Consider the following 14,196-nt stretch of genomic DNA (forward strand, 5'->3'; position numbering starts at 1 on the left):
AGAGTAGAATTTAATTCAAGATTTCCTGTGGCTGGCTGGATTTACAGAGTCACTCTCAGTGCCCTTGCAAGTCAGTCACTTTGCACATTACAAGGCGTAGAAACAAGGACTGAAACAAAGTGTTGTGACTCTTTATATTTCTATTTTACTTGTTTTATTACTTTCATTGAAGAGAAATTTATTTGTTAGCTTCCATTTATCATTAGAACACATTTCATCTCGGAGAAGCTCTGAGGTCTTAAAGCTAATGTGGAATTACAGTACTGGTTTTTTTTTTTATTTTGAAGATCATATATGAAATACAGTACATTTCATAGAAATGAAAGACAGATGCTTCTTCCTCTCTTTCTTTCTTTTCCTCTTTTGTACCAACTTCTGTGTTAATAGAAAATGCCTTGTTGTGTGGCCGTGAGCATGATGACCTTGAGGAGTCCACACTCCACTAAATGGATAAACAGACAACAGTGACACAGTGTCAGGCTTAAGTCAGAGGTAGGATCACCGTCTGTGTAAGCATATGTATGTGGTTTGTTCTTTTTATGTGGGTGCCTCATAGAAGAATACATGAATGTGGCTCCAAAAATAAAATTACATGCACTAGGAGCTTAGGACTGAGGAAGAATATTCCAGCTAGATGGAATGGTGAAAATGAAGACATAGAACTACAAAGGCGAGTAAGTGGTAAGTTCAAGGGAAGTGATAGGACATGAACCTTGGAAGGCTGGTCTCTGCCATGTGGCATGAGGTGATAACTGAGTTTGAATCACACCTGTTAGGCTGAGAACAGCATGGAAAACATTTAAGCAGTGTTGAGACATGTTGAAATTTATAAAGTAGAAACATAATTACCATTTTGAGGGTGGGTTGGAGGGACTAGAAGCTTATGTGATTTTCTCCTGCAGAGTTTTAGCTATGACAGCAGAGAAGGTGTTTTCTTCAGTATCTCTTGGGTCAGCAAGAGTTCTTACCAATGTATATTACTGTAAAATACTCAATACACATTTATTCATTGAATGAATGGTGCTATTTATCCCCCTACTCTTAATTAAAAGCTCAGCTAGGTATCTTTTTAAAAGAAAAGAAAATGAAAGAAAGGAAGAAAAAGGTAAAGTAAGAGAGAACTAAAAATTGGACTACAAGGTAGTGGAAATGGATAATATAGAATTTATTTGAGGGGCCGGGTGCGGTGGCTCACGCCTGTAATCCCAGCACTTTGGGAGGCCGAGGTGGGTGGATCAACACGGTGAAACCCCGTCTCTACTAAAAATACAAAAAATTAGCTGGGCATGGTGGCGCGTGCCTGTAATCCCAGCTACTCAGGAGGCTGAGGCAGGAGAATTGCCTGAACCCAGGAGGCGGAGGTTGCGGTGAGCCAAAATCGCATCACTGCACTCCAGCCTGGGTAACAAGAGCGAAACTCCGTCTCAAAAAAAAAAAAGAATGTATTTGAAGAACTCGAAGATACTTTCTTGTGAAGAAAGGAGAGGAATTGTGATAGACTCTTACTTTGGCTCCAGTGAAACACACCTCTCAGTTTCCATGCCCTTGTGTAGTGCCTTTCCTTGAATCTGAGCTTGACCATGTGATGAGCATTGTGCCAATGAGACATGAGACATTAGCAAGTGCGATGCAAGCAGAAGCTTGACAAATGCTTACATATTAGGGATTGTCTTCTTGCTTGGAATACTTGTGGTTGGAGTGCACCATCTTGGAACAGCTACCTTGCTATGAGAATGCCCAAGAAGTGATACAAAGAGATATACGTGAAGGAAGATGGAGACGCAGAGCTTACATTCCCATCTGTGCACCCAGCCAGTCCCAATGCTCAAGCCATTTTGCAACTTCCAACCATCCCTTCACCTCAACCATACCATACAAAATGCAAAAACTGCCCACTCAAACTACATAATTTTAAGAGAGAGTGATTGGTGGTTGTTATTTTAAGTTGCTACATTTTTGGGTAGTCTGTTACATAGCAAAATATAACCATTTCTCCAAAATGAATGGAGACTGGTTTTAATGTATGCCAGGTTAATTAGTTGGTGAATTGTGACACCTTCATTTATCTAAGATCAAAATGCAAGAGAAGTAGCTTTGTTGCTAGTACATTAGACTGTGAATTCTTCAAAGAAGGAATATATATTCTTAACTGCATTTCAGCACATAGCAGCAGGCATTCAAAAATGTTTGCTGAATGTAGTATGGAAAGAAAGCCATGCTTAGGGATGATACTATGCCATTTAGTCACTGCTAAACTGATAAGTCTCCATGTGGCTTTGCTTTTTATTTTTGTTTTTGGTTATTGTGGACCCCTGTGACCTAACATACAGAATAGTAACAGGAGGTGTAAATATACATACACCCCACACAGACATATATACACTAAAAAAGAAGGAAAAACAAATGTTTGCTGAACTGGAGGGGGCCAGATCACATCTCATGGGAAAAAATTAAGGTCTGTATCACCTGTTAAAAAGCTGAAATTAATGAACAAATTTCTGTAACATAAGTCAGGTGTTCTATTAAATTTTAGCTCATTTATATAGAATGTCATGCATGAGAACTCCATAATTAAACACACAGCTTGTATACTTGGGTAAGAAACTGTGGGTTACCATTAGAATGACAGGCAAATGATGTATTTGGAGATTAGTTATTACTTCCTCATAAAAATGTGTAATTAAATAATCCTGGCTGGGCACGGTGGCTCATGTCTGTAATCCCAGCATTTTAAGAGGCTGAGGCAGGCAGATCACTTGAGGTCAGGAGTTTGATACCAGCCTGGCCAACATGGTGAAACCCCCTCTCCACTAAAAATACACAAATCAGCCAGGCATGGTGGCACTCACCTGTAATCCCAGCTACTTGGGAGGTTGAGGCAGAAGAATCGCTTGAACTTGCGAGGCTAAGGTTGCAGTGAGCTGAGATCATGCCACCACACTCCAGCCCGGGCAACAGAGCAAGACTGTCTCAGTAATAATAATCCCGAAGACCTTATGTTGCCCAAATAGGGTAGCTTAAGTGTATGTTAGATTTTCAAAGTTGTAAGTTCCTCCTATCAAATTATGCATAATTCTTATGTCTTCATTGCTTCCAATTTGGCCAAGAAACAAACCCTAGAATCTTGATCATTCTGGAAGAAAAGGGAGAAAACAAGTAAGTGGTAAAATCAGTTCAATCATTGGAAGATAAAGCCTTTTTAAAAAAAATTTCTGAAAGTTAAAGCAGCAGGGGGCAGTAGAACATTTTGAGAATGGAACATGGAGGAGAGAGGGGACTGGTCAGTGGAGAAGGATGCTGACATCTCTGAAGAAACGTTTTTTGTTTTATTTTTAAATGCACAAGACTATCTTTTGATCATTTCTCATACTTCCTGTTTTCATGATCCTGCAAGCTAGGGATGAATAAGTCACCTGTGGTCAATATTAATATCAAATGAAACCTATTCATTTAGAAAAGGAGCTTATGCTCCTTTCTTAACACCAGTAAGTAGAATGTGCATCTATGAATAATGTATAACAATTTATATTTTAATTCTCTTTTCTTCTTTTGTGTAATTTGGCTTGAAAGTCCTAAAACATAGGGTAGAGGGACCCAAATTAGGAAGCTTGAGAATTATAAGCCAGATAATACCCTAAGTATTAATTTTTCTATAGATTATTTTCCCTGCAATTTGAGGTCCTTATCTCACTGCATTTTTTGTGCTTTTTTTTTTTTTTATTTAATCAAGTCAAAACAAACCAGTTTTCATTCATGGAGAAATCTTGCCTCTATGACTTTGCCCAGACTGTACTTTTACTTAGGATTTCCTTCCTTGTATATCCATGACTGCAAGTTATAATCAGTTATTCAAACCTTATTTCAGATTTCAGATTATTGCTGACCACTTTTGGTATTTCCTCAACCAAAGAAAGTTAAATCCTCACTTGCATTCTCCATAGCAGTATCCATGCACTTACTTATAGTACTCCATTTTCTACCTTAAAAAATATATAAATAAAATTTGTATTTTTCTTATAGTATTATCAACCTCTTCAGTGCAGAATGTCATTTCTCTGATATGCACAGCATCTACTACAGTTTCTTTCTTTCCTTCCCTCCTTCCATCCCTTCCTTTTTTCATTTCTCTTTCTTTTCCTCCCCGCCTTCCTTCCTTCCTTCCTTGCCTCCCTCCACCCCCTCTATTTCTTTTCTTTCCTTCTTTCCTTCCTTCCTTCCTTCCTTCCTTCCTTCTTCCCTCCCTCCCTCCCTCCCTCCCTCCCTCCTTCCCTCCCTCCCTCCTTCCTTCCTTCCTTCTTCTTCCTTCTTCCTTCTTCCTTCCTTCTTTCCCTTTCTTTATTAAAACAAGAATCTCCTTGCCACTCAGGCTGGAGTGCAGTGGCACCACCATAGCCCACTGCTACCTTGAATTCCTAGGCTCAAGCCATCCTCCCGCCTCAGCCTCCCATGTAGCTGGCACTTCAGGAGCACACCACCACACTCGGATAAATTTTTAATTTTTTTCATAGAGACAAGGTCTCACTTTACTGCCTAAGCTCATCTCAAACTCCTGGCTTCAAGTGATCTTTCTTTCTTGACCTCCCAAAGTATTGGGATTATAGGTGTGAGCCATTGGGTTCAGTCAATTTCTTGTTCTTATTAGACATTTGATTAATACTTGTTCTATCTATATATGCAGTTACTCTTTATGAATCTTTCCTATGCTGCATTCAGACATTCAAGACAATGGGGTAAAAGGACAGGAAACTAACATTTAGTAAGGCTTAAGTGTATACCAGTGACTCTAATTCTTTGTATCTGTTCTTTTAAAATCCTCATAACAACTGTTTACAATAGGTAATATTATATCCCTGAAGTTAAGGACATGAATCTCACAGGCAGTAACTCACCCATGCTCACAAGGATAGCATGAGGCGGAACTGAGATTTGAGACCCATTGCTTCTCCCCTGACCACCTCTAAATAAAGCCCATGCCATTTTCACTACACAGCAGCTATTATTAGGTGCTACACATTACTTTAGGAACTACTGATTCTACATTGAATAAAATACTCTACTGTCTTTGAAAGGCTCACATTCCAGCAGGAAAGAGATTAATTATTATGATTTTTAGTGATAAGTGCTTTAAAAGTGTCCTATGGGTACCAGGCCAGGGACCATTATCTCTGCCTGGTAAGAGATGCGCTTCATGGAGAGGTGTAGCTTGGACTTGGGAAGTGAGGGGGCCTGGAGGCATTAGCGGTTCACCAGATAGAGATGCTAGAAAGGCCAAGGAAGAAGGCTACCATGAAGAAACTGGATGTCATAGCTCACGTGATCAGCTCATCATCTGGAAGTTTGTGAACATGGTAAAAAGAGTGGAAAATGCCTTCACCTCATCATGGGATCTCTGGAGTGCTCCAAGGTGCCAATAAGTAACCTAATGTATTAAATCACGTGACAACAGAGGATTATGCTATATGGATTAGTTATCAGAGAAGTGGTTTATACTGCACCAGTAAATCAGACAGGAAATATAGGAGAGGAAACAACGTGGTATAGAAAGCATGAGCTTTGAAGTCAAATACGTGAAGCTTTGAATCCCAGCTCTGACACTTTTCGGCTACATGATCTTGAAGAGTAACCCAACTACTTTGAATATCAGTCACTAACTCTTTAAAAATAGGGATATTAACTACCTCAAAGACTCTTGGTGGGATTAGTGAAGGAACGGAGTACTTAATAGCAGGTAGGTATTTAGTAAACAGAGGCTTATGTATATGCTTAATTTTTGTACATGAGTATACTTATAAAATGTTGGTAAAGCAATGTTGTTTCAAAGATGCTATTTTAAATATAGCTCTATATGAAGTACTGTCAAGTTTCTAGTGGTACATATGTACATGCAAACATATATATTTACCTTTATTTTAATTTAGTGAAATTCTGATGCTAAAAGGGCATGGAAAGTTCACATGCTTTTCATTTACTTACACTTACTTGTATGAAAAAGACTATGTCATTCTTCGTGGAGTCTTATTTTGGAGGTTTTGAGAATAAGTTTAATTTTATGCCATTCCAAAGACATTTTAGGATTCTGTCATCAGACTCATCGTTGTCATCAATTAATTAAAAATTATAAATGATATGATTCTTCTTGTTTGTAAACCAGCTTCCTTGGTTTTTAGGTATAGTCAATTAACAATGATACTGTTTCTGTTACTACGTTTGCCAAAAGTTGTATTCTAGATATTCTTATATTCTTAAATTAAGAGAGTAATATTCTTATTGCAATGAAATTATTTTTATATATTTCACAAACAACTTTATTGATTACTGAAAGTTTTTAAGTAAGAACATCAATTATAGCATTTTTTATGCTAAAATTCTCTAAAGGCTCAGATTTTTACTTTTAGTTTCAGAATAAAGCAGTGAAACCTCTTTCTACTTGTAACAGATTTTTTTTTCTTTATCCTCTCTCTTTTCTTCTTTCACAGCTTCATTTTTCACCAATTATTTCCTTTTTTCCTATTTTCCTAACTTACAACTTTTTATTACAACTTTTCCTCTGTCTTTAAATATGCTCAAGATTCTTCTGTCCTCAAAAAATAAAATTAAAAAAGAAGAAACAACAAATAAAATCTGCTTTTCTTATGTAAGATCCCATTTCTCTCCTCTCTGTAGCTAGACATCTTGATATATTTAATTTGCTATATCTAATACCTGATTTTTAAATTGTTTGATTAAAAATCCATTGTGATGACCTCACTGCCCTTTTCCACAGTACTAAAGCTCCTTCTACTAACAATCGTTGGTGACCCTCCTAGTCTCTTACCAAATCTGGTGGTTCTTTCTTCATCAACTACTTTGGACAAAATTTACCACCATCTCCTTCTCATCCATCACTATTTCCTCAAATTTCTTTCTTACTCTTTTTCTTTTTCTTATTGTACACATGCTTTCTGGACACACTTGCTAATTTAACTACCACCATGAGCTACCAATAGAGTTTATGTCTCTATCTCTATTTACTATCTGTACAAACTTGGATGAAATGTTAGAAACGCAAATTTAGTCAGCAAAAAACCATTATCTTTCTGTATGCAATCTTATCATTCATCCTGCCAAGAATTTGTTCCTTCTGTATTTCTTTGGAGTTAGTTCATAGCACCATCATAACCCGAGTCACCTAGGACACCAACCTGGGTATCACACTGAGACTTTTCTCTTATCCCCACATTCAGTAAGCCTTCATCCCTGACAATTTTCCATCTTAAATCTCTCTTATTCTCCTGTCTTGTTTAGAATCATCCCAGGTTTGCCTTCTCTGGATTATTGCATTTGCACTAAATGGGCTTGCTGGCTAGAGGCATGCTTCCTTACAGTGACTTTGCTCCAGTTGCTGCAGAATACTCTATCCCAAACCCAAGCCCCTGCAGGTCTTTATTCTGGAAGCTTTTCCATATTATTTGGTCTCATTCTATAACTGAATTTCAAGTTACTTTCCACTCATAAATCTTTCAATGAAGGGAATGTGGTTATTATTATCTGTATTCTTAGAGCTTATCACAGTATAGGTAATCGAAAAATCCTTATGGATGAACTGAATTTTTAAAATTAATTAATTTATTTATTTTCAGAGACAGGCTTTTATTCTGTTGCCCAGGCTGGAGTGTAGTGGTGCAGTTATAGCTCATTGCAGCCACAAACTCCTGGGCTCAAGTTATCCTCCTGCCTTAGCCTTCCTAGGAGCTAGGATTACAAGTTCATGTCATCACACTCAGAAAATTCTTTTTTAACTTTTTTGTGGAAATGGAGGTGTTGCTATTTGGCCCAGGCTGACCTCAAACTCTTGCCCTTAAGCAATCATCCCTGCTTGGCCTCCCAAAACAATGGAATTTTAGGTGTGAGCCATGGTGCCAGGACTGAACTCAGTATTTTATATCAAAATAATTTTGATTTAAAAAATGTGTGTGTGGGAAAAGTTGGTAGCAATTAGCAAATGGTTTTAAACTTTATATCTAATTACAAAACCATGCTGTTAAAATAAGATTATCCCTCAGATATTTGTGTTCACAGGTAAATATTTTAACAATAACTTTTGGAAAATGTGAAGAAATAATGTTGGATTTCTTTACATTTTTGTATTTGAAAGGCAGTGTTATAGATGAAAAATTAGATAATTGACGTAACGAGTTTAATATAGAATTTGGTGCAAAGTACATGGTAATTCTGATTTTTATTTAATACAGATTATTATGGAAACATTTATAAAATGTTGCTACAAAAATGTTTACATATATGACATTATTGGAAGTGAATAGTACTAGTTTGGTTTAAAAGTTTTGTTCTTATGAATAAGAACATTTTAGAGTTACAGAAAATAGTCGAGTCAATGATAATATTTGTGTGTAACTATTCTAATTGAGAATGGATTCTTCTTTATAGATTTGGTAAATTATACAGAACATTGAGCCTTTATTGTTTGTAAAATTAAATTAATTTTGTCTGAAATATATGCTATTAAGCCATTATAAATGTGTATCCAATAAGCTATTTGAATTAGTATACACATGAAAACATATTGAATTTCTCAGGGCTTTCAATATCAGTTCTATTTCTGTGAGCATTTTAGCTTTCTAATACAAAAAATGCAATTTGAATTGTTTACTGCTGCAAGCCACTGGTTATTTTCAGGCATAATAGAATAATGGCATTTAGCCACAATGTGGTATTTTCTAAAAGTACTTGAAATATTTCATGAATAAGATTAGCTAAAGAATTTAGTCTTTTTTTATGACTGTGATAGTTTATGTGTGCAACCTGAGAAGTTTGTATTTTCAGAACAGTCTCTCAGAGTTTTATTTTGAAGAAAATGAAACTTTTTCTTATAAGATCATGTATCAGGTTTCCACTAACTGTGTTAAATATTTCGTTTTAAGTTACAGTATGGAAAATTTGAGTTACTCACCTTTTAGGCATTTTATTGTGAACCAAGAGGATTTTGAGATAATTGTAATCAAAAACTATCATACGTACATGATGTGATTGTAAGTTTATTCTTTAGTGAAATACTGAGAACAGATTATTTTAGATTATCATTTTTAATTTATGTTCACAAAACATTTTCATAGACAATTCCTATTTATAAAGTGTTACATACATTATAAAATATAATTTATATTTTATAGTTATAAAATTAAAATATATATTAAAGAAAACATAAGGCTGGGAGTGGTAGCTCACGCTTGTAATCCCAGCACTTTGTGAGGCCGAGGTGGGTGGATCACGAGATCAGGAGATTGAGACCATCCTGGCCTACGTGGTGAAACTCTGTCTCTACTAAAAATACAAAAACATTAGCTGGGTATGGTGGCGTGGGCCTGTAGTCCCAGCTACTCGGGAGACTGAGGCAGGGGAATCGCTTGAACCAGGGAAGTGGAGGTTGCAGAGAGCTGAGATCGCAGCATTGCACCCTGGTGAAAGAGGGAGACTCCATCTCAAAACAAATAAAATAAATTTTCTTGCTTTTATTATTATTTTATTCTAAAATGATTTTCATGGGTTTTTGTCTATAAGAAATTGAAATAATTTTTATGCTGAATTTTCAGTAGTGGGATTGTTTTATTCAGTTATTTAAAATGTATTTGGTCAATATTAACCCTTAATCCAAGCTTTTTTATCCTCTAAGAATGTTGCTCACATAGAACATTGACAAAAAAGAACTCTAATCCTAACTAAAGAATAATACCAAAGATTGTGAATTGCCAAAGCAAAGTATGTGGCAATTGAATAGGAGAGACTTTCATTTAATAGTGTTAGTCAAGTGATTTCATGGTAATATTACATTCCCGCAGTAATTGTTATCTGTCAAGGCCCAAGCATGATAACCATTTCTTCTTCCTTAATAGTTTACTATTTGTATCTACACTTTCCATTATCAAATTTTTAGTGTGATATTTGTATTCTGATACAACAGTAGAGGGAAGACAGACTGTTCTAGGTTTAAATGTCACAAAAATTTAACATTTTTGCCTGTGAAAATTTCGTATCCTGTCTGCTAATCATAAACACATAGGAGAACCTGTGATAGCCAGTTACTAATAATCCCTGGCAATAGTTATGAGAAATATCATTCTAAACATGAAAGGAGAAAAAAGTATTTAATGATTCTACTGAATGAATAAGAGTATTTAGAGTTACAGCAAATGGTCTAATCACTGGTAAGTTTTATCCAGGAGAAGTTACTAAATTATACCACATAATAGTTTGTAATTATTTTTTTGCAAATATCTCTTCAAAGAACTGAGATTTAATTATATATACACACAAACTTGGTTAATAAACTTTATATTTATTATTTCAAGTTACCATTAATTTTGTGGCCTGAAATACATTTGTGTTTTTATTATGAAATATAGGTCTTGATAACTTCTATATGATTATGTTAGAATTTGATGCAATAAATATGTATTTCAGTTCTATGTTTGGGATACTGTTTCTAGGCTTGATGCAGAATTTTGCTTGTAAACCGTATTAATTTGGTAAATCACATTCTACTGTAGTCTCTTGTCACAATTGTTGGCTTTCTGTAATAAGTGGCTGTTTCTGCACTGCTATAAAGAAATACCTAAGACTGGGTAATTTATAAAAGAAAAGAGACAGAAGTATGGCACTGACATCCGGTTGGCTTTTGGTGAGGCCCCAGAAAGTTTACAGTCATAGCAGAAGGCGAAGCTGAAGCAGGCACATCACATGGTAAGAGCAGGAGTAAGAAAGAGGGAGGCAGGTGCCATACAGTTTTAAACAACCAGCTCTCATGTGAACTCAGAGCCAGAATCCACTCATCACCAAGGGGAGGGTGCTAAGCCATTCATGAGGGATCCACCCCCGTGATCCAGTCACCTCCCCCTAGGCCCCACCTCCAACACTGGAGGTCACATTTCAATGTGAGATTTGCAGGCAACAAACATCCAGAACACATGAGTGGCTTTCTGATTACTTTCTGCCTTCTATTTTTTTTTCTTTTTAAGTATATCCACTTTACTGCTTGTGCATGTTAAAGCAGTGATCCCCAACCTTTTTGGCATCAGGGACAGGTTTTTGGAAGACAGTTTTTCTATGGAATGAGGGGGATGGTTGTGGGATGAAACTCTTCTGCGCTAGATTCTCATAAGGAGCACACAACAAGCACAGTTGGCAATAGGGTTTGCCCTCCTTTGAGAATGTTATGCAGCTGCTGATCTGAACAGGAGGTGGAGCTCAGGCAGCAGTGCTCACTTGCCTGCTGCTCACCTCCTCCTGGGCAATCCGCTTCGAAAAAGCCACGGATCAGCACTGGTCCAGGCCCAGGGGTTGGGGACCTCTGTATTAAAGTCCATGTTCTTATAACTATTTTTAAGGTTACAAAGGTAAATATTTTTTATCTATTATGACTGCAAATAGAATGCCATTCTTGTATATCATAGTTAAATTGTTTCTTAGTCCAGGAGCAACCAAAGTTGTATAATAGGTAATTAGCATTTTTCTGCCAACCCCATATTAGTAATACATGGTAATAGAACAGGATGACACAGGGCAAAGTACCTGTTTATGGTATCAAAAACAGCTGACTTATATTCCAGCTCTCTATTTTTTGGCTGTGGTATCTTCGGCAACTTTCTTGAGTTTTAATTTTCTGATCTATGAAATATAAATAATTAATTAAATGAGATAATATTAAGATCTGATAAGGATTAGAAACACCAAATGGTAGCAAAGTACAAACAACCTTCCTTCCCACTTGGGAAACAGATATTTGACAGCCATATATATATATATATATATATATCTCCACATATACATATACAAATACACACACTTACTCAACAGTTTGATATATTGAATAAATGTATCTGTAGGTATTTACTGAGTTCCGGATTACAAGACTGTGTTCTAGATTTCAGAGACACATGGCTGAACAAAACAAAACCTCTGTCCTTGTCAAGCTTAGTATTTTAGAAAGCTAATATTGCAAGTTTTCCTTGAATGTCATTAATATTTATTTTAAAACATTCTAGCAGTATTGGCTGTCTATATTCTTGGCTCACAATATATTCATATTCCCATGAACTAATGAAAAGAGGAAAAAAATAGGACATGTTAAAAGATATTTGTTTTTCATATGAAAAGAGGTCTTACGACTTGATTTAGAAAGACAAACCATATAAGGGAAATTGAAAAAATATGGTGTTAACAGGTAACTCACAAAGAACTGCAGATGTCCAATAAATGCATGGAAAGCTGCCCAAACTTATTAGGGAAATAATAAAAGCAAATGGAGACCCTTTTTCCTGCATAAAATTAGCAAAAGGGAAAAATGTTAATAATGCCTAGCGTTGTTAAAGGTGTAGGAAAAATAAGCACATTTCTACGTAGGGATATGAACGCTAACTTTTTTTGGAAAGCAATCTATATTACCTAGTAAAATTAAAAATTATAAAAATGTGATCATACTCAAGGTTCAACATTTTTAGTAATCTGTTTTAGAGAAATAAAAGTACCAATATATAAAACTTGTCTTCAACACTGTATGTATTATTATTTGAAATGGCAAAAAGCTTGGGAAAAAAAATCCTTCGAATTTCTCAATAAAGAATATTTCAAGACAAAAGTGCCAATACATGAAGTTATTCCCTCAAGACATAATGATTTTAACCATGCTTGTGAGAACATGGACTGGACTGGAAAAAATCATGAATATTCATCAACAACACAGTAGTTCAACAAATTGTGATGAACTCAGAGTACACAGTATTAAGTAGATATTTCAAAAATAAATTAGAGTTGTTACCATTGACCTAGATAGGTATCTGTGATATCTTAAGTGAGAGAAAAGCAAGTAGGCTTGTGATGTGCTTATTATAATCCATTTTGGTTTTAAATTTGAAGATACTTTATGAACATAGAGAAAGAAGGGGAAGAATATGTATCAGATTGTAAATATTTCTCACTTCAATGTGGAGGTTGATGAAGGGAGAAGGGAAAGAACACTTGACTTTGTCTGATTTATTTATTCATTAATAAAATTATAATAAAGAAAATGCATAAGAAGGTTAAAATTTCAAGCTGTTAAAACTGTTCTATTTAGGGTAGCATTGGTATATGTCTTATAGTAGAGGCATTACAGAGTTCTACTGGAACTCTTTACATTATGTAGTAGATGTTTAGTAAATCAGTCACTCATTAATTGAAATATATCGAGAAGTCTGTAGCCATGGGCTTTTAACACACACACACATACATAATCTATGATACATTTATTGTGTATTCTATGCATTTATTTTATATTTATGATACTTTGAAGGCCATTATATCCAAGGTACCTTTATCTATACATGATTTTCCGGCTTACTTTGCAGTTTTATTTTCTTGGGAGAGAGAGTGAGCCAGGCAGGGATAGTAATACCCCATGATAAAGTCACCTCCCTCTGGCCTCTCCCCAGTTTCCACAAATGTGAGCTAGGCAAAACATAAAGAACTTTATGCATTTATTCACTCAGTTATTCTAAGGTTTATTGCTTGCTAAGTCTTGTGGGAGGAAAAAAGATTTATTCAAAGGTCTTTTACCTACAAGGAGTTTACACTTCTTCAGGTTATAAATGTGTCGTCAGTTCTGTGGCACTTAATTTTTACTGTTCAGCCAGATTAAGGTTTTATTACATACTTATCAACTTTTACACAAAAATCAAAACCCCTCCATTCTTAACTTTTAAATACATCCTCAATAAAGGAGACAAGACAAGGCATTATTTCACAGAAGGTATGTACAAAAATTATAGCCAAGACATAGGAGACAATTTGGATGCACTACACTATAAAAATGGCTACCATATGCTATTACACTTCTTGGATCCCAGTATATTTGATCTTTATTTTAGTTTAACAAGTCTCACTTAAAGCATCTACTAAAAACACTTCCATCTAATAAAACTTACTTTCTAAATAGAAAAAAAAAAGAGCATTCTAACTGATTCCCAGGAATCTCTGTGAAAGTATTGCCTTTTTTTATATTTATATATTAATGTATTTTATATATTTGTATTATATCTAATCATATACTCTTATGTGAGAAATATGATACCAGAAAAGCTACTATGAATTACTTTATTTACACATTAGCTTCTGTTGGTATATTATGCATTTTTAATTTTTGTGAGTATATTTGGGTAGCAGCAT

General features: G+C 35.4%; 1 protein-coding gene and 1 long non-coding RNA gene across 3 annotated transcripts in view; one reads left to right on the plus strand and one right to left on the minus strand.

Moving 5' to 3' along the window:
* Positions 1 to 14,196, plus strand: part of SLIT2 (slit guidance ligand 2) — a 376,642-nt gene that overhangs the window by 50,192 nt on the left and 312,254 nt on the right. The gene's annotated exons all lie outside the window — the stretch shown is intronic.
* Positions 11,578 to 14,196, minus strand: part of LOC135269676 (uncharacterized) — a 40,557-nt gene continuing 37,938 nt past the window's right edge. The window contains exon 3 of the long non-coding RNA XR_010337926.1: positions 11,578 to 11,661. This is a non-coding gene — a long non-coding RNA (uncharacterized LOC135269676). The remainder of the gene's footprint in view (positions 11,662 to 14,196) is intronic.

Source organism: Aotus nancymaae, unplaced genomic scaffold (assembly GCF_030222135.1).
Source record: "Aotus nancymaae isolate 86718 unplaced genomic scaffold, 86718_ANA_hifiasm-v0.15.2.pri h1tg000006l, whole genome shotgun sequence".
Taxonomy (NCBI): Eukaryota; Metazoa; Chordata; class Mammalia; order Primates; family Aotidae; genus Aotus; species Aotus nancymaae.